This window comes from Tamandua tetradactyla, chromosome 2 (genome assembly GCF_023851605.1).
Source record: "Tamandua tetradactyla isolate mTamTet1 chromosome 2, mTamTet1.pri, whole genome shotgun sequence".
Lineage (NCBI taxonomy): Eukaryota > Metazoa > Chordata > Mammalia > Pilosa > Myrmecophagidae > Tamandua > Tamandua tetradactyla.
The window spans coordinates 140,089,316-140,111,661 of record NC_135328.1 but is presented as its reverse complement, the minus strand read 5'-3'; the positions used below and the strand labels follow the sequence as shown (position 1 = coordinate 140,111,661).

Here is a 22,346-nt window from a genome sequence, read left to right as displayed (position 1 = left end):
TACATATTTAAAAATGTTTTCGCATGAGGAAGAATAAAGAAATGTCAATACGGCAGGGTGTTGAAAATTGATGGTGAATGATATTTCAAAACTTTAACTCCTGTGTGAGACAAGCAAAATATATACAAACTTTATATTTTGACTAGTGGATTTCCTAATATAACTCATGTGAACAGCTTAATTGAATACCATAGTACATGGAACCTTGACTAGGGCATGAGATTTTGTAGGTTTGTCCAGAGTGATGCCTCGATAAATCGATAACAAATAAAAAAGTCTTTGCAAAGTCCCCTTGGGGGAATGGTGAGAAAGGAAAATTCAACTTCCTCAAGTGCAGAATTCTTGATATTCTCACAAGAAGTGGGGACAATCAAAGCAAGAGGCTGAGCCCCCAGTCTGGGGGTTGTTCATATGAAACTTAACCCTGCAGAGGGTAGGTTAAGCCTACTTAAAATTAGGCCTAAAAGTCATCCCCCAGAGAACCGCTTTTGTTCCTCAGATGTGGTCTCTCTCTCTCAGCCAACATGACAAGCAAACTCATTGCCCTCCCCATCTCTGCGCGGGACATGACTCCCAAGTGTGTGGACCTTCCTGGCAATGTAGGACAGAACTCCTGGAATGAGCTGGGACTCAGCATTAAGGAATTGAGGAAATCTTCTCAACCAAAAAGGGGAAGAGTAAAATCAGACAAAATAAAGTGTCAATGTCTCAGAGATTCAAGAGTCGAGAGGTTATCCTGGAAGTTACTCTTACGCGTTATATAGATATCACCTTTTTAGTTAAGAAGAAGCTGGAGGGAAGTGCCTGAAAATGTAGAGCTGTGTTTCAGTGGCTACGTTTCTTAAAGATGATTGTATAATGATAATGATATAGCTTTCGCAATGTTACTGTGTGATTGTGAAAACTTTGCGTCTGATGCCCCTTTTATTTACTTTATCAACAGATGAGTAAAACATATGGATTTTTATAATGGGGGGGGAGAACCACCAGAAACAAAGAGCAGATTTTGAGATGAGTTCTCTCACACAGCTCAATGGTGTGAAAGAATCACGATGGGCTGAGGACAGTTGCCATACAACAGGTACAGGCACGTGACGACTCTCACTTTTTCTCAAAACGTATATAGGGAAGGCTGGGCAACAAATTAGCCAAGCTTCATCATAGTTTCTCCTGGAAGTATTTAAAACAAATCTTCACTACTTAGTGGTATTTTCCCTGAACTAATGGTAGGCTTTAAACCTGATTAGTTTGATTATAAAAACACCAACTGATGTTCATAGTCCTCTGGATACTGAAGTGACTTGCAATTAATTCACTGCTAACCTAGGGGTAGTAGAATTCTAAGCCACCATTCTCATTCCTCAGAGATCAAATAAAATAATTCAGAAGAAAACACTCAGGTACATGCAGAAACAGAGGCATGTTCTTGGCTTCCTCCCAGGGAATGCTAGCAAACATTTGCTATCTATCCAAACCTATGATAGAGCAAAACCAGGTAATCCTTGGGCAAATTATCAAGCAAGGTTAGGGAGAAAATGAAAAGTACATTACAATTTATGGGAACTGGCTATTTAAATCAAAATAGAATGGGAAATGACAAAATTCATCTACCTATTGAAATTTCCTCTCTCCCTAGTTAGAGTGCCTTCTCACAGGGTGGAATTCAGGCAGGAAAAAAATACATTAAATTAATCATAAGAGAAGGAAATTCTGTAAATAAATATAGGTATGGTAATTTGTTTTACAGATCTGAATTAATTACAGGTGCTGTAAGAAATGCCCTAACTTCATTTTTATGTACTTGCATAATAAGAGATGATGACCTTTTAAAAAACATTTTCTTCACAAGCTATGAAAAGTATATTTTATTCTATCTAAAACCTTACTAGTCTTTATTTCTAACAATTTTCCAAATGATCAAGAAGAGCTGTTATAATTTTACAAGGTTTTTTTCATTCATTTCCAGAATTTTCTTGGTCATTGAAGAAATCAAAAAGGTGACGGAAGGCAGGAGCGTTTGGGCAGAAAGGCAAGTTTTCACTAACAACCATTTGAGGAGCCCACGTGGTAAGGACACACACTGAGAAAGGGTGTGCACGTGGGGAGAGGCTGGGCAAGTAGGACAAAGATGGGTCTGCAGGGCTGGATGTGGAGTGGCCAACCTTGGCAGGAAGGAACCTCTGTCTGAGGAAATCCGTAATGGGTCAGGATCAAAACACCACAGAGAGCACTATTTGCTTCCTTTTGAGGCTAACACCAGCCCATAACCAACAGGTACAAACATCAGCACTCAAAGCATCCATCAGCATTTTTTCATATGCAGAAAAGGTGCATCCTAGCAAATATGGCCTTAAAACTAAATTCCTTAGTCAAACCCCATTTTCCTATCCATAATCCTTTCCAAGCAGGGTTTGGATTCTGGTACGGTGGTTCAGGGAGGACCCTATGGGCAGCTCCTCCATTCAGTCAATGGCAGATGCATGGTCATACTTCCCAGCCCGGTCGCATGGTGGTTCTTGATGGATAGGAATCACCCCCCTTTCTTTTGGTTCCTTCCATCACTGTCCCTTTTGCTCCTCAAGCCCCCTCAACACCACAGTAACCAAGTTCCTATATTAAATGCCCTCATTTGAAAAGTCTAGTGAGTTTCTGTTCCCTGAGTGTGGCTTACCTCATACTATGTTCCCCTCAATACCTAGCACCGTGACTCTTCACTCAAAATAGAGAAATCGGGATGGGTTGTGGTACTGTGAACAGAGGACTGAATCTGGAGTTAGAAGAATAAAGTTAAAAATCTCCCTCAACCTCTACTGGCTACGCAACCCTGGGCAAAATAATTAGCCCCTTTTTCCACCTCTGTACAATGCAAGCAATAGCACTAGCCACCTCCAAGGGAAGCTGGACTCAAGCACCTTGCTCAGCATTTCTCAGCCTTAACATTAGCATTACCATGTCTAGCATCTGTGTCTGGGCTCTTCTTCCAGAGATCCCGTTAATTCATTTCAAATGTGATCCAAGTGTTGGTCTCTTAATCCCCCTAGGTGACTCACACCAGCATGGTTTGAAGATTTTGGGTATAATACAACTCAGAATCAGCACCACCTGTTAGAAAGCAGATACTCAGGCCCCATCTCACACCTTCTAAATCAAAACCTACATTTTACAGAATTCCCAGGTGATTTCCATGAACATTAAAGTTCAAGAACGGCTCAATAAACAATAGCAGGATTCATGTATTATTAGACTGTTAAACACTTGCTGAAATTGTAGACTAGGTTACCTCATATTGGGGCACATGCCGACGCCGCACCCTTCCCTGGAACCTTTTGGAACCTATATGATGAGTGTGCGGCCTCAGGCACACGGTGCTGAGCTTGGCGCAGAGCTCGGAGCCCTCCCATGATGACAGCAGCTTTCAACTGGTCTTCTACCCTACTCTTCCTCAACTCCTTCTCCACAATCCACACAGCAGTCAAGGAAACCTTTTAAACATGAATGAGAGCTCGACACTCTGTGGAGACTGTGGCTCAGTCTCACCTGAGAGTGATTAGAAATGCAGAGTCTTGGGCCCCACCCCAGGCCAACTGAATCAGTCTTCATTTTATCAAGTTCCCAGATGATTTGACAATTCTTCTTAAATAAACAGAGGGTTTTGTGTTACGGTAGAAGGCAATCTCAATTCTTGGAAGATCTGACGTCATATTCAAGTACCTTCCCCACACTCATGATACTCACATCTTGGCCTTCCATCTGCTCCTTAAAGCCTGGCCCTGCCCCTGGGCCTTGGAACAGGGGTTCTCCATGTCCCTAGAGTCTTCATGCCCCAGGCCTTCAATGGCTGATTTCTCAACTCACCTCACCTCCTGGGAGTGACTTTGCCTGTCACCCTTCCCTAGCCTGATCCCCAGTTGTTCTCTTATCATATTATCCTGTTTTAATTTCTTCAAGGCACTTATGACATTTGAAATTACTGTACTCAAATTTTTACTCATTTATAAGCTCTCTCACATACATATACAATGCAAGTTCCAAGAAAAGAAGGATCTTGTATGTCTTGTTCTCTGCTCTATGTTAGAGCCAAGAAAAGTGCTTGGTACTTGGGAGGCATTTAAGAGATATTTGTTGAATATATATACCCTCTTCTTTCATATTTTACCACCACAGTTCCCAATACAACCATGAATCTGATGCTAACTGTTAGGGGGATTCTTTTTTCCCCATGTCTTGAGTATCCAAGGGAAGGAAATTTGGCTAGAGAATATTCCTGGCCTGACATGTCTCCCATTCCCTTTTGGTGACTTATGGGTGAGTTTTGGAGAAAGCAACTAGCATTCCTGTTTTAGAAAGTAGCCTATTTCCTCTGCCACCAGGTTCTCTTAGTGGTCAAGAAGACTTGGCACCAATGTTGGGGGCCACAGATTTATTAAGGTAAGTTCAATTCAGGACAGTTAGCAAGTCTTTTTGAAAACAAATCTAAAGTCATTTCAATCTCTAACTGCCTGTCCTCAATGTCTACTTCTCAAATGGTTCAATCTAGGAAAGAACCAAAGAGGTGTTATTTATTAGCCGCCTAAAATATTAACAACACAACTCACATCAGGTTACCTCTGGATCCACAGGAATCACTGGAGAGTTTAATCTCTCTCAGTTTCCCAGCTGCTAAAACAAATACCATGCAATGGGTTGGCTTACATAACAGGAATTTTCTGCCTTTCAGTTTTGAGGCTAGGAAAAGTCCAAAATTGAGGCACCAGTAAGGTGATGCTTTCGGCCCAGACCACGGCATTCTGGGGCTGGCAGTCGGTGATGCTTGGGCCTCAGCTTTCCTGTCACATGAAAATGCATGTGGAAATGTCTTCTCCTTTCACCTTCTGGTTCTGTTGACTTCCTGCTTATTCCCGTGGCTTTCTCTCTGTGGCCCTCTCTGTAAGGCCTCCAATATTAGGATTAAGATTCCTGGGCCACCCTTTAAGTGAAGTAACCTCATCAAAATGTCCTATTTACAACAGGTTCACCCCCACAGGAATGAACTAAGATTAAGAACATGTGTTTTCTGGGTACATAACTCAATCTACCACAGTATCTTTACTCAAATATCTCTGGACTATTTGGAATTCTGTTTTCTCCTTCATCAATACCATAATGAGTTATCTGCTGCATAAAAAGATCCTGACTCAAGTGCCTCCCCATGACTTCTGAAGCAAATGGCCAGTCCCCTCTGCATTGCACAGAAACCTGGACTCCAGAATCCATGTGTCTCCAGAAAGCTTAGTTCTGTTGACCATCAACTGAAAGTGTCCAGCCTTTACATTGAACTTGGGGGATGTTTTGCTTCCCCAGGAGATTACCTATACATCCCTGACTGTCTACCCTGCTTCCATCCTGTACACTTAGTGGACCTAAGCCTCATGTCCATCTTTTTGCAGGGTCTCTTGGTGTTTCCAAAGGCATCCTCAAATGCTAACAACAAGTCTCAGAGAGCAATAAATCTGTCCTTGGAACAACTAGAATATACTCATCAAGTCCAAACTCTCTACATTCCTTCAGATCTAGAAGGAATGTAGAAATTTTCTAATCCAATCCCTGTGTCAAGAATCCAACACTCAGAGAAGTTAAGTGATTTTCCCTTGGTGACACAACAGGAGGGTGGCAGGGCCTGAACACTATATCAATTCAAGATGGGTTATAAGGAAATCAGCTAGTTGTGGGAAACACCACCAGATGCAAAGTAAGCCCTATGACCTTTGTGTGTGTTTGGGCTTTTGACACAAGTTAACATGAGTCAGACAGAAGAAAAAATGATGAAATGCTGCCCAGTCATTACAGTCCCAATAACAACTACAGCTAAGAAAAGTAACTCATGACTCAATAGACAATTTCTATATACATTAAATTAGCATTGGTTTTTGATGAGAACATATATGAGCACAAGGGATTTACGAGGAATGCTATAAAATAGATGCTTCTCCTATGTGTGCTATGCACTGCTTCTTCTTTTCCTTAAGACATCTGATAGTCCAACTGAACAAAAAAATGCAATTCCCCAAAGTCCTGCTTTCAGTCATCACAACAGCACACCACTCATTTTTGCAAGTTATTGGCCAGATAGCAAAAAGATGGCTTCTTAGTCTTTTACTAAAAATAACTGTATGCCTTCAAGAAAGGAAAACACATACCTCTCTTTAACCAAAGTTTCTAACATCTTTTTAAAAAAATAGCCATAAAATTGAAAAGGAAAAATATTTTCCAAGGAAAGCTGATTACTCTGAACTTCCTGCCCCACATATACTCATATTTTTACACAAATATCAATACTTAAGAGTCAGAAATGAATTAACATGGCACATCTTGGAAAATATGGGCAGTCCCCCCACCCCCCCCCAAAAAAAACACTCTCAGGGGACCAGTGAGATGCCAAACTCAGTGAACACAGGACGCCTGTGATGGTTAAGTTCATGTGTCAACTTGGGCAGGTGCTGGTGTCCAGCTGTTTGGTAATGCAAGCATTGGGTTGCTTGTTACTGTGAGAACATTTCATGGACTTAAATCATCAGTAGGTTGACTGCATCTATGGCTGATCACATCTACAATCAACTGAGGAGATGGCCTTCATCAACGAAAGACGTCTCATCCAATCAGTTGTAGGCTTTAAAAGAGAAGTGATGACTGAAGCCGTCAAAAGTGAGAATTTCCATCTCTACTTCAGCCAGCCAGCTTCTCCTGGGGAATTTCTCAAACACCTTCATCAGGGTTCCCAGCTTGCGGGTTGCCCTATGGAACTTGGTCTTGCCTATTCCCACAGTCATGTGAGCCAATTCTTATAAAAATGTCATAATATTTACATATATCTTCTGTCAATTCTGCTTCTCCAGAGAGAACCTTGATTAATATAGCACCCATTCTATAACACAGGCAAATTTTGTGGAGGATAGGAAGTGACAACATAATCTTCCATGATAAGATCCCTTCATTAATAATCCTCTTCATAAGCCAAATGAGAGCTGACCAAGGACCCACATGCAGTGCGAGGAGACCAGAGCCATGCACGATGAAGACACTGACACTCTGAGAAAGCATACTCTCTTAGGTTCCTAGGGCTGCTTTAACAGAGTACCACAAATTGGGTGACTTAAAATAATAGAAATGTATTGTCTCATGGTTCTGGAGGCTAGAACTATAGAAGAATCTGCCATTTGCCTCTCTCCTGGCCTCTAGCAATGGCCAGCAATCTTGGATGTTGCTTGACTTATGGCAACATCACTCCAATCTCTGTGTTGTCACATGACATTCTCCCCTCTGTCTGTGCATCTGTCTGTCTGTGTGCAAACTCCCCTCTTCTTATAAAGACACCAGTCACACTGGACTAGAGCTCACCCTAATCTAGTTTGGCCTTGTTTTAGTGTGCTAACTGCTAAAGCAAATACCATACAATGAGTTGGCTTTACTACAGGAATTTAATGCTGAGAAGGCATGCTTCCTCCCAGGGTCAGTACTTTCTGGCTGTACTGCTACGGGTTTCAGATGTAGCTCTCTCGGAACATGTAGACTTCCATGTTCCATCACATGGCAATGCAAATGGTGGTATCTTCTCCTCTCTCTCCTGGATTCCACTGACATCCAGCTTCTGGCTGCTCCTGGTGTCCAATTTCCTTTGTTTATATGAACTTCAGCCATATTTGAAGAAGACCCACCCTCATTAAGTCTGGGTACACCTTAACTAGTAATATCTTCAAAGGTCCTATTTAAAAATGGGGTTGCACCCACAGGATCATGGGTTGTGACCTGTGGAAGACATGATTCAACCCCCAACAAGCCTCATCTTAACTAATCACATCTTCAAAGACCCTATTTCCAAATAAGGCCATTTTCATGGGAGCATGTGTTTTTGGGGGGTTGAGGGAGAAGGCACAATTCAACTCCTAACACTGAACTAAGTCATTATCCTTCTCTTAACTGGAAAACAGACCTTTCACCATCTTCTACATATTACACAGGGATTGTAAAAGGTATCTGTATTCCTCTTTAATTCAATAAAAAGTATTTGAGTTTCCTGAGGCAGAATTTAGAGTTGGTAACAACATGCTGCCCTAAAGATTGACTATTTTATTCTATGAGTACTGCATCTTAATAGGTCATGTTATGCAGTTGTTTTGTATTAATAAACTTTGGGTAGAATTTATGATTAAAGGAGTATGAATTTATAATAGCAAAGTTCATGTTTCACTCATTTAAACAGCTTCAGCACATAGCTAAGAGCTCAGCTTATAGTCTGGCCTCAGTAACTGCTTAATAAACAAAGGACAGATGAATGTGTGGCTTGCTTACTGGAGATGAATGCTGTTTCAGGGATGAGAACACATTCTCAAAGTGGTTATTTTCACCCAGGCAATTTAAAGATTGCCTACAGTTAAGGTTTTCCTTGGAAATGACCGAATGATAATAATCTTTTTTGTTGTTGTTTTTTAAAGGTGATCACGTAATTAAGATTATTTTGACAATGGATTTTTTTTTTTTTTTTTGCTGCTGTTTAAATGTATTCAAGGCTAAAATGAAATGGGCCTTAACTGTGTGTAGTTTTCCTCCCATGCATTATTAACGCTTTTCTTTTGAGGTTTTCTAAGTTGTTAAAACCATGGAGACCACAGGTGGCAAAAGTTACATGTTTGAGGCAGACATTTACCCATATTTTTTCAGTAACAGCATCAATTTCTGAATGAAAAACAAGATGGGAAAAGGGCAGACCCAGCCACAGCACCTCTCAAAATCAGCCATTTCATAGAATGGTCATATTGCTAAGAGAAAAGACTTCACTCTTAAACCACAAAATCTATTCACTCTAAGAATGTGCTTAGCTCTTGAACACTGTTTTTCCCTTTAACTTTTTGGACTAAATGGTGGGTTTTATGTGTGTGTTTTCAAAAGTAATGTTCAGATTTTGCATGTTGAATTTCAATCACAGCAGCCACTCTGTGAGGTCTGCAGGTGGGCAGCTGGAGGGTGACCATCACCAGGAAGGCTGGAACACTTACAGCCTGCTTGTCCTACGCCTCACTTTCCTCGGCCACAAGATATCCCTTCCATTTCAGATACACTTTTTCTACTGGGAACTTTCTGGTTCTTGTTTTATAAAGCCAGAGTTAGGGCTTCTTTTCTTTCAATAGGCTCCAATATTTTTTAAAATCATGTTTGTAACAGTTCCCTGTTGCTGCAAATGACTGTTATGTTCTACCTTACTGCGCAAGTTTGAATTTTTTGACCCAAAAAGCCATGTTTTAATCCTGATCCATCTCGTGAAGGCAGCTGTTCCTTTTAATTTAACTCAGTACTATAGGTTGGAAACTTGATTAGATTATCTCTACAGAGATGTGACTCACCCAATTGTGGGTATTAACCTTTGATTAGAGGGAGATAGATATGACCCCACCCATTCCAGGTGGGTCTTAATTAGGAGAGCCCACGTAGCTGGAGACTTTTGGAGATGAAGAAGGAAAACGCCCCTGGGGAGCTTCATGAAACAAGAAGCCTGGAGAGAAAGCTAGCAGATATCGCCATGTTCACCATGTGCCTTTCAGTTGAAAGAGAAACCCTGAACTTCACCGGCTTTCTTGAACCAAGGTATCTTTTCTGGATGCCTTAGACTGGACATTTCTATAGCTTTGCTTTAATTTAGACATTTTCACGGCTTTAGAACTATTGACTTACAACTTAATAAATTCCCCCTCTTAAAAACTGCTCTTTTTCTGGTATACTGCATTCCAGCGCTAACAAACTAGAACACCTACTGATACTATTTTCATAGTGCTAAAGCAAAGCAGTAGTGAGAAGTTCACCAAATGTCTTCATTTGCTAGGGCTGCTATAATAAACCCCACAGGCTTAAACAACAGGGATTTATTAACAATTTTAGAGGCTCTAAGTCCAAAATCAAGGTGTTAGCAGCATCAGGCTTTCCCTGAAGTCTGCAGTGCTCTGGGGATGGCTTGCTAGCAATCCACAAACAGTCTCTGCCTTGGTCATATCAGTCTCCTACTTCTCACTGCGTCCAAATTTCCTAACTCTAATATGACTGAAGAAGGACTCCAGTCATATTAGATTAAAACCCACTCTGATTCAGGTTGGCCTCTTCTTAAATAAGAGGAACTTCAAAGACCCTATTTACACATGAGTTCACATTCACAGGGCCAAGAGTTTAGGACTTGAACATGTTTCTTGGTGGGACATGATTCAATCTGTAACCTCAAGGAGCTGGTACTTTTTCTCAAGATGAATTAATCCATCAAATGGTGTTTGATGAGGCAGCTCCTATACCTTCTTTGTTTTGCTATAAAAGAGTTGAGAGGAAGGTTTTTCTCCTTATTCTTTTCTATAGATGATTTGTTCTGGCAGTATGACAAAGAAAATATAGAATACTGAGTTGGCACTGCTTGATAGCTTTAAGCAAGTAGGAAAAAAAAAATTTCAAGAGTTCAAAAGCTTGAATCAAATAAAACTCATCTGACAAAGGTCCAAATAGAAACTACATTTCTCCACTGGGTATCCTAGATACCTAATAAGGTATAGGGTTTCTGCTGACATAATTGGATTTTCATTTTCTAATCCACATTTCAGTAGAAGATGACTTGGACTTTTCCTCCTGAAAATGCTACCACCAAACCATCAAATTACCCACTGAGAATGCAACAGTCCTGGCACTCCTGCCCTCACTTCTCCACCCCCGCTCACCGCCAACAGGCACGCAGATGTGAGGAGAGGAGAGGCTTGCACTGTGTCTTTCACTGTGCAATATGTAGATCAGTTTTGTCACAAGTGAGTACACTCTTTAGGTCTCTCCAAGGACTCTCAGGTTCATCTTTAAATCAAACGTGCACTGATCTAGGATCCTAAGGGTTTCACACTAAGACAGGTAAATTACATCCATAAGGGCTAAAAACGTGAATATGCACACTAAAACTCACCATCCGATTTTGGCTGGTGAATTGAACTTAACAGATAGATCCCAGAGTACAACAAATGCATTTTATGGTGTCTGGTCTAAAGTTAATTAACATATTATCAAATGCATTTACAGGAATTAGGCCTTTTACTCATAACCAGGGTAGGTAATTGAGTTTAACTGCAAGCAGTCAAAATTGAATGTGAAGGTGCACGGGTGGTTCAGTGGTAGAATGCTCACCCGCCATGCGGAAGATCCAGGTTCGATTCCTGGCCCATGTACTGCCCCCCTCCAAAAGAAAAAGAAACTGAATCTGAATCCACCACTTACTAGCTCTGTGACCTTGAGCAAGCTACTTAATCAGTATGGGCTTCGTAGTTTCCTTATCATTAAAACAGGAATAATAAACTGTACCTACCTCTTAGGGTACTATGAGGATTATATGAGTTGTTATTTATAAGGTGCTTAGAACAGCGTCTTGCTCCTAACAAGCACTATAGAAATATCTGCTACACGAAAATGAAAATACAAACAATAACAAGCACAAAGAAAGGATTCATTAAACAGATAGCTACATTGGAAACCCATAGCAATACAGTCTTAATAGAACAAAATAAACGTCATAAAAATTATGAAGCCAATTCCCTATAATAATACACATGTATGCAGAAATTAAGATTAAGACTCTTGTGAATCATGAAATGACCAGCCTGGCCACAAATCTACCCTGTGACTTCAGGAAAGGCACTTCTCTCTGCATCTGAATTGTTTCACCTGCAAAAGAAGAGAATGGTAAGGAAACTGCAATGATTTTTTTTCTACAAAGTTATGTTTAATAACTTCAAAGGAATGCCTTTTAATCTGACATGTCTTCTTCCTTCCTTCCTTCATTCCTTTCTTCATTCTTTCATCCTCTTTTCTTTCTTTTCCTTTCTTCCATTTTGTTGGATGTGAAAAGTTCCTTTCCTTTATGGAACAGTGTTGACGGTAGATGGTAGGATTTTTTTTTCATGTCCTCATGTGATACCCTCCAAGTAATGCTGCTGCTGGTCTCTAATCCCTAACTCTAGGACCGGCGGGATTAGTTAACCTCTGCAGTCTCATCTATGGTCAAGGCTAATGGCACATTATCAACACACTGCAATACCCAACACATTTTGGACTGGTGCTCAATAAGCTTGAAATAATGTGGCAAGACCTGGGGCCGTGGCTCAGTCGTCTTTGTGGTGAAAGACTGGATTTAACCTGGGCTGGGTTTATCACTCCTGTATTAATTACCATATCTCTTTTAAGCTCTAAACCAGCTATATTACACTGTAAACTTGAAAAGGTAATCGGGATAATACTGTTTTTAAAAGCATAACACCATGCTTTTTCAGACAAAACCTGGCCCCTTCACCAAAAGCTGGTGAGAGGAGACAGGTGGATATGACCAAGCATTCCCCGAGTTCTACAAAGCACTTCCTCATCCCTGCCCCCTTGACGCATGGCAGTGAGTCACTTTATTAAGGACACTGTTTTAGGGAGGCATTGGCTCCCTAAATGACCATAAAATCGTAGATCCCAAGTTTTGCTGTTCTTCACTCCCACTTGCTTCTCAAGGACAAGGTGCTACAGATATTTATGTGGCAGTTAATTAAATATATTGTCCGTGTCATGCCAAGAGCTTTTAAAAATGATTTGGAGATGGTGTGAACTCATGTTAACCAACACAAAGACGTTCTTGCACATTAGGTCACAAACCATGAAATAAAAAAAAATAAAAAATAAAAAAACAGCTTCTAAAATAATACTTACAAAATAAGTACAAAAAGTCAGTAGAGATTATGGGTGTGGTACAATTGTTTGGTTTTGGAATTGAACCTAAGAATCGCAATTAGAAAGAAGAGGAATACAAAGAAGAATAAGTCATAAAACAAGCATTATTGAATGTATAAAAGTGACCCCTAAACAATTCAAAACAGTCAGGGACATAAATGCTTCACTTAGTGCAGATGATTGGGGAGGGGGTGGCCATGAGGGAAGGTCTGGTAGAGGATTCATCCCAGGAACGCTGGTCCTTAAAAGGCCAGGAGAGATAGAGAGAACAGGATGAGTCCGTGCTGTATTTTCAAAAGGGAATGAATGTAACAGAGGATCTGGACTTCTTTACGATGTCGTATAGGCATGCCTGGCAGGCATTTGCCAGGCAGGGAGTTCAAGATGAAGAGTACCCAGCTCAGCTGGTGTGTGGAGCAGCAACACCAGGCAGATATATTCAGAGGTAAGGGAACCTGGGTCACAGGCTGTGTGCACATCTAAAGGCCAAGTTGAATCTAGAATAAATCTCTTACATGTATGGCCTGAAATTTAACAACGGGAAAAAAAAACCCTAGACTTAACCAAAAATATCAACTTTGTCCCTGGGCACCCTCATGACAACCTTATCAGTGATACAACGTTTCTTAAATTGATTTTCCACTTCTTACTTCAAGGAATTGGAGACACTGTTTTTCTGGTAGGGAATGTATATTTTGAGTAATCCTTGCTTATTACCCACCAAATAAATTCACATTTGCTTTCTAATTTTTAAGGAAAAGTCAAGTCAAATCTGTTTTTGGTTGACTTATTCAAATGGAGTATTAATAAAAAGTTAAACTGCAATGTACTACTGGTTGTAAAATATTGTAACATTAAATTTTTCCACTTATAATTAATTTAATGATACATTATGCCTTGAAAAGTGGCTGATACTCAGTAGGTGCTTAATAATGATTACATTTTTACTAAAGCCTTAGTAATAATAATATCAATAATAACCATAGCAAACACTTTCACGTATTTCCAATACATCATTATGCTCCAAGGGCTTTCTGTACACAAATCCATATACTCTTACCCTCCACTTTCCAGATGAAGACAATAAAGTCAAGTGGGGTTAAGTATCCTGCCCAAAGTCACACATCTAGCAAGTGGCAAAGCCAAAGATTTCAATACCAGCCGTCTGGTTCCAGAGTCTATATTCTTAATATCACATTATCCTGCCCTCTTAATCTAAGGAGCCTATGTCAAATCCAAATCTACCACAGTTAAATCCATGCTCTCGTCTCTATTCTTAGGCCTCAAATTTGGTTTATTTCCTAAGTGATCTTTTCAGGACATCCAAACTGCTCTCAGGGTGTTCAGTGACACCTCCTAAACTTCTATCTGCAGTTCTCCCTGACCCTCCTCCTATGCCACCCCTGCCAAAATTCTCCTTCTCAGATCCTGTATCAGTCAGGGTTCTCTGGAGAAACAGAACCAACAGGAGAGATGAGATTTTCAGGTCAGTGCCTGCCTGACCAGACAACAAGTTGGGCATAATCACTTGGCCAACTTGACACCAGAACCTAACCATCACATAAACCTAATAAAGGAGGTATCTCCCCCTGATAGGAAAGCCACATTGAGCCTGTCTTTTTTTTTTTTTTTTCCTCCTCTCTTCCCAGATGCTACCATATTCTACTGAGCCCAATTCTCTTCCAGGTACAACTTGGAGATGATGATCATTCTCGTCTGCATCTTACAGACTGAGAACCTCTCCCTTGGGCATAAAGGCAGTTGGGTCAGCTCCTTCGGAACACACAGCAATGTTATGTCAAAGCCTTGACCTCTTGGGAATCCAGTACACTTAGATATTAGCAAGTCAGTGGAAAGATGGGTGGCCCCAAAATATACAACCAGAATCCTTTCCTGGGGCAATTTAAGATTGCTTATGAGCTCCAAGAGATGGCTACGACTCAGGAAAGTGAAAAAATAGACCATAAAAGGTATGCCAGCCAGGGTAGGCCATGGTGGCTCGGCAGACAGAGTTCTCGCTTGCCATGCCGGAGACCTGGGTTCAATTCCTGGAACCTGCCCACGCAAAAGAAAAAAAAAAAAAAAAAGCCATGGTCCTCTGCCTTAAATGCCTAAATGGTTCAAGTCCTAGGTTAGTTAAGAAAGATGTTTTTTGTGCAATTTCAAATCTATCCAGGATAAGTAAGCCTCCATTGCTTAATTAACAATGTACTCATGCAAAGGGGATGGGTATCAGAGATGTGGTCCCTTGTTTGCCACAATTAAAGCCAAGCAAGTAATTTCAAGATGGCATGCCCAACAAAATTCCTATTCTGGCCTGCCATCAGGGGGCACATTAGTCAGGTCAGCCTGCCAACCACATTCCTCCCACTTTCAGTTTCCCAGCATCTGCTTATGTCGGGAAAGGGACACAGTGGCTCCACGCTCTGCTACAATGATTCCACTGCTCCAGGCAATTCTACTGACCAGAGGCTGGTGCTAAGAAAACACTATTTCCATAAAATCTGATCCACAAGCAGTGAAAATAAATGATGAGTTTCTCTTTTAGCAAAAAAACCTCTCTTCGTAGCCCATGTTCCCTTCAGTGTACTAGTGTTCTCTACTGATGATGGTGATTACATGTTTCAGGATGGTACCCACCTAGTACCCATCTAGAAGAGGGCATAGAATTTGATCTCTGAGGGTCTTCGTTAGTAGCCAGTTGCTTATACAGCACAGCAAACCTTCCAACAAGACCCATGTCCTGTAGACCAGAAAGAGTATGCTGGCCCTGAGCTCGCTGAGCAGAAGGTGGCGGAACAGCCATCTTACTGCATCTGTGATGGCACAATCACCTGGCAGCTGGGGCACAGACTTTGGTTTAAATCATCTTCTCTTCAGAGATACACCAACAGTCAGGTTTATGCCAACATAGTCCTCTGATTCAGCTCCTAAAACCTAACTTTGCTAGACTACCTGAACATGTTTCATCAATATAACATGAACTTAGAGCTCCAGAAATGTGATCTGAAGTTCAACAGGCTACAAGAGTCTGGATACTCCAAACCAGCCCACCAGTTGAAATGCAATGGAAAAATACTCCAATCATTAAGTACTTCTTCAGGTTTTCACCTCCATTCTTATTCCTTCCCTCTATTTCAGCTTCTTTCATTTCCATATAGCAGTCAAAACCATCTTTGGACTTGCAAATCCTCTCTTTCAACTTAAAATTAATTCCTTTTTTGGCCATTTATTATGTGATAGGAAAACTGCTTGTAGATAAATAGCAAAAAGTTAAAGATATACTTAGTGGAGTAAAAACATCAGGCAATGAGGCATACACTATAGCATCACTTGAAGGTACATTTGTCAGGTTTTTCTCCTTTCAACCATTCTGCATCTAAATTTCTGTGAAAATTCCTCTCATCCAAGGGATATCCCAGTCTACAGAACTTAAGACAAAAGCTACCAGAGAGCTACATCACCCGATGTTCTAAACACATGAGCTAACCTTTCTAATCAAGGAAGCAAGTTTTAAAAAAGCTTTCATTTCCCACCCTTCCAAATTTAAGGCGTACTGCCATTGCTCCTAATATCACATTTCTTCTTCTGCGATATCAATTGAATGATGAAAAGGAAATGTGGGTAACAGGATAAGGCAGCACCGGTAGCTAATAAATCAAGGAGGAAAATATAATCCTACTCTAAAATATGTTTATCACGAAAATGCACAGTTTCTCTGCAGCTTAAAACATAGGAGAACAACTGTTCTCTGTAGGCAATCAGATGACTATTGATTTCAAGAGCTGATTTTAGCCGGAGACATAAAAGGCGGTCTTAGAGCAAAGGCTGCAGGTTAATTTGTACTTTTGTTACTTTTTTTTGTTACTTTTTACCCAAGGGTAATTTTTATATTATCGATAGTAAAAGTTCTTTTTTTTTTCCAGTTTTCTCTATTTAGATGAAATATTTTCTAAAATATTCTTTTATATTTGTCATAACTCCTAGTAGTCTTAAAAAACATGAACTTATACAAGAAAACCATCCCAAGAATCAGTATTTCATATAATATTTAACATTTTTAAACTCCCAACCCCCTTTTCTAAAACTAAAGGAAATTAACTGGATCTCTCTGTTGACAAGCTACTCTCAGTAAGCGTAGGTGCACACATGCACACACACACACACACACACCTACAAACACCCACAAAATTTTAGTTAAACATCAGATAAGACCCATAAATACAATGCATCACCTCTTTCAGCACTTTTTTAATAACCAGCTTAACTTATTTACTAATAAAAACAAGTAAAATCTTATTTGCTCAGTATGAAATAAAAATTTCTATACAAACCATAATATACATAATTAGACTTTACAGGTTCATCCAGTTACGATTTTTACTTTAAATGCCAAACCAATGTTTTAGGCTTATTTTTTCTTTTTATTTTTTTACCTTTATAAATTCCCCTCCCAAAGAGAAAAAAATCGGGTTTTAAAAAACAAGTCTTGAAGACCTGAAGACAATATACAAAAGATATAACCCCTGTTTTTAACTTCTTTGAGAGCCTAAAATACATCCTCATCCAACTGGATAAGCTTTGATCAGAAAACTTGCAAAGCCTGTCAGGGAGATAAATAAAGAAAAAGTCAAAGTAAGAAGTTCGTTCTTTATATCTTTCTATCTCTAAGTCAATAGATTTTGCAGTCCATCTGAGTCAGTCTTGATTACTTTTGGGAATGTAAAAAGTATGAGGTAACAGGGCTTAGTTTTCTATCCCAGGGTAACTATACAATGAACATAACGTCAAATCATATTGTGTTCTGCTGAGTAATGGGAGAGAGTAAATCAAGAACCCACATCGGTATTTTCACAGCCTCTTTTAACATTTAACTCATACTTGCTTTGCATTTCATTACTATCTCTGCTAAGGGATCTGCAATTGAATTCAGGCTATTTTCCAGGCAGAAAAGCAACCTAAATTGAGACCTACTGCTTATTTTGCAAACTCTATTTGTGAATGTGAGGCTCACTCACAGACCTGCAGGATTCAGCTTCCAAAGGCAGCCTGCCTATGGAATTCACCAATTCAGTCAGCATTAACCCTTTTATTTCTCAGCTGCAATCTCATTTTCCCCCCAAATCACAGTCGTACGTTACATAAGAACCCAAATTCTGGTTATCTCAAAGACGAAAAACCAAGGGCTGAATAACATACACTACATGGCTTTAACTACTTGGCAATTAGGCCTTAGAAGGTAGGAAAACAGGAACAAATCCACCTCCTTCCTTCTTATCACTTCTCTCTCCCCTTGCAAATAATCCCATGTACGAAGAGCAAGCACAAATACACATGCACAAGGTTTGCAAAGATGAAATCTGAAGGGACTCAAGTGAAGTTAGTTTCCCAATCACACTCAATGAACAACATGATCCTATCCTCAAATGACATCATATTGCTCAGAGGAACTTCAAAATTTTCTTAATATTTGGCAAATACTCTTTGAACTGGCTACCAGTCCAAGACTTCCTTACAATCATAGAATGTGCCTCAGGGTTAAAGCCTACCACCCACATTTGAAATATTTATGTCTGAACCTGCAATTTGTTGGCCACCCACACTGGCTCATTAAAACGTTGGAATCAAATGTGCTTTGCCAGCTTAATTGTCAAAGCCAAGAAATCCATTTCCCGCCAAGTGAATTAGTGAGAGTTCTCCCTCTCATTGGAAAAACCAAGACCTGTGTTTTACCCCCTTCTCTAAATTAGTTAACGCCCCTTTCTACTTCCAGTAAAAAAGTGGAAGTAGAGCAGTTTGTGTATATATTGAGAGGTAAACCTAGCATGAACAGGTGTTTCCCTCACCCCAAGTCACACTCTGGTAAACGAAATAAATCACCACTCTGGTGGCCTGAGGTACAGCTTCTGCTTCATGATTACACTGCTTTACTTCGATCCACTATTTTGAACTTTCTCCATTCTGGGTCTTTTTAAATTTTTGTGGTGAATAGGAACAGACTCCTGACTGAAGAGGTAAATATCAAAATTTACTTATCTGTTCTCAGGAAAATATTTGGGATATATCAGGTTCATATTCATCCTTTTGCATAGTGGTTGGCAAACTTTTTCTGTAATCACAGGGTCTCTACTAATCACTCAACTCCAGTGCTGTATGCACAAAAGCAGACACAGATATGAGATTAAATGAAAGGGCATGCCTGTGTTCCAATAAAACTTTAATTACAAAATCAAGAAGTGGGCCAGATTTGGTCTGTGGGGCTATAACAGCCGACTTCTGCCTTGAAAGTTAGCCTTTAAGTTAGCCTGTCTCTCCCCTATTGTGATAGGCTTCTGGATTCTCCCTCTCAATTACAACAACCTCTGGTCACTGCCTCCGTTTCTCTACCACAGTAGCCTCCTGGACTCCCTCTATCACAATAGCCCCTGGTCTCTCTCTCTTCCCTACTGCACATAGCTTTGAATAAAGTCATTCTTGCCTGTTTAACATTGTTCAGTGTGGTGTTTTCTTTAACAAACCTCCTGAGCAATTTTTAACCCACAGGTGAAAAATCATAGTATGTGATTTCAAGTACTCCATGTACACCCAGCCAACCCACTGAGGCATCCAATGGTGCCCTCACCCACCACAGAATGATGGCACCTGACAGTCACAGCCAAACCTTCAAGGGGCTCTTAATGCAGCTTGAAGCACTTGGAGTCTGCAGCCCAGGGAGCAAGCAACAACCCCAGGAGACATAACAAAGCAAGGAGGGAAGGGTTCAGGTAGTGTCTGTCTGTGAACCCAGAATTCACGGCCCCAGAGCCCACGTGATTCCAACTCGAGATTCCTATCCCTCACTCAAAGTTTTCAATGTCTATAAACAAGTATGAAGACATGAATTTACCCACAATAGGCACACTGCTGAAAAACATGGATGAAAATGTACATTCAAACCCAAACTCATTTCTTCCTAACCAAGACAAATTGTCATTCTGAATTTTTAAATACACAATATTTTTTAATAATTGGTTTTTAAGTATGTATCATATGCTTTAAAATAAAATGTAAGGTTTATTTTGCAGCTGGCATTTATTTTCATTCACGGAAACTTATTGAGGCTCAGTGCCCTGGGAACGCAGGGGCAAAGAGAAGGACTTGGCACTCTGCTCTCCCTGCATGTACTCGCTACTTCCTTTCAAGTCTCACTACCCCAAGCCTTGTTTCAACATTACTTTCTTCCTATATTATTTTCATTTTATTTATTTGGTTCAAAATTCAAAGGCAGAAAAGGTTAAACAATGAAAAATAACCTTCCCATTGCTGTCCCACAGCTCCTTGGTCCCTTCCCTAAAGAAAACTAATTAGAAGCAATGAGCAAACCAGCATATGCTCCTTCTTTCCTTTTTTAAAAATACACACGGTATTGTATCACAACCAGTCTGGCATACAAATCTCACTAATGGAGCAGCCTGTCTTAGCTCATTTCTTGTGCAAGCAGATGACCCCCAATTGACACATGACCTGTGAGCAGAAATAACCTGAGCTGATTTGACCTCCCAACACTGGACAAGCTCCTACCACCCCTGAGCGGATGTGACAAAGAAAATGCCACTGACATTCAGATCCTCTTGTGCTGTGTATCCTGGAAAGCTTCTTTGTGAGAAAGGGAAAGTGAAGAATCCAATAACAGTTCTGGATATCTGCAAATCATTACCTTGTTTTTCTGAGGTCTACAAACAAGTGTACAAAGGAGCAACCACACACAGCCAGCTGCCGGGTAAGAGCTGACCGACATGTAGCCTGGTGTCACAGATGGAGTTCAGACACCAGCGTCATAAATCTGCAGGAACTTCTTGGTCAAAGGCCCCTTGGCATGATTTTTTTTTTTTTCAAACCGCAGTTAAATGTTCAGAGTGTTTCTTTATCCCTCCATCATGCAGCTGCAAACTCTGCTTGCTCACATGCCCCTACAAGAAGACATAACTGGAGTGTGTTTCCTTTTAAATCAAACACCTTCCATAGGTACTTTGGCAACACCTCAGAGTCTTCAAAGCAGGAGGGGGCAGAGAGAAGGCCACCCACACACAGTTGGGTTTATCAGCAGATCTTCGTGGGGAACTCGGGTTCCTCCTGTAGGGACTTCAATATAAATGCAAACCCTGTCACTGGATGTCCTTATGACCCCACCGTTTAACCTGGTAATGGCAATTTATTGAGCACTCACAACATGGAAGGTGCTATAAAACTTATTAAATTTTGAAATGCTGGAGAGTGCATCATGGAAATGGATCCAGATGTATTTCTGGAAAAACTGAAAAGACTTTTACAGGCCTGAAAATGAATCAGCTATATTTTATCCCTCATAAATGGCAAAGAGGGGGGTGTGAACTTCCAAAAACACATGACTGTTCATGTATAACATATTAAATTAGTTCCCATGTTGAAATAAAGGATTGCCTGACACAGGACAGCCCACTCAGTACTCTGGTCTTTAGTATATTTCTTTTATGTGGCCTCAAGAATGATAAAGAGAGTAGAACTGTAACTTAGCAGCATGAATGGTGAAGGACATATCCTAGTATATAATGGCAAAGTTTCTTTTCAATTACAAGGCCCATTAAAATGTCATCTATTAAAGGACCTATTAATGGTGGTGGATTATATTAAGTTAGGGCAGTGTGCCATACTTTGGGGGAACTAGGCAGTAAACTTTTTAACATTTTTTTAAATTGTGAAATATAACATACATACAAAAAAGCAATAAATTTCAAAGCACACCACAACAATTAGTTATAGAACAGATTTCAGAGTTTGGTAAGGGTTACGGTTTCACAACTTTAGGCTTTTCCTTCTAACTGCTCCAAGACACTGGAGACTAAAAGAAATAGTGTAATGATTCAGCAGTCACACTCATTTGTTAAATCCTATCTTCTTTATTATAACTCCTCCTTCTCCTGTGATCCTTTTCCCAATCTTTACAGGTATTTGGGCCATGCTCATTCTGACTTTTTCATGTTGGAAAGGGCTGTCGATAATATTGGGTAGGGAAATGGAACTAGCTGACATTCTTGGACAAGCTGGTCCCTCTGGGTTTCAGGACTTATCTGGTCTAGGAATCCATCTGCAGCTGTAGGTTTCTGAAAAGTACTCTTAGTTATGGAGCTTTTGTAGAATCTCAGATAGAACCCTGGTGTTCTTTAGGGTTGGCAGGAATATTTTTGTTGGGGTTTGGCAAACCATGGTAAATAGCAGTATCTAGCTGAAGCTTGCATAAGAGTGGCCTCCAGAATAGCCTCTTGACGCTCAGATAAAACATTTTATTTTTTCTTTGAAAAAATTATTTTCAGCTATGCATGATATGAAAATATCCCATATGATAAATGCAGTATAAGTTAATCATTTCCTTGCTGTTGGGCCTTTGGGATATTTCCAACCTTTTTCTATTATATCTAACACTACAGTGAACAACTATGTATATTAATTTTTTACCATCTATCTAACCATTTCTAAGATTTAGACTTTCTGAATCAATTTCTGTGCACACTGTTGTTTGTGCATTCCACAATTTCCTTTGGAATTTGTTTTTTTTCTGTTCAAGTACATCCTTTACTAGT

General features: G+C 40.1%; 1 protein-coding gene and 1 pseudogene across 2 annotated transcripts in view; both read right to left on the bottom strand.

The window, feature by feature from the left end:
• The window catches only part of LOC143654304 (G2 and S phase-expressed protein 1 pseudogene), a 47,725-nt pseudogene extending 32,169 nt beyond the window's left edge, over positions 1 to 15,556 (bottom strand).
• Positions 1 to 22,346, bottom strand: part of UST (uronyl 2-sulfotransferase) — a 387,032-nt gene that overhangs the window by 273,121 nt on the left and 91,565 nt on the right. The gene's annotated exons all lie outside the window — the stretch shown is intronic.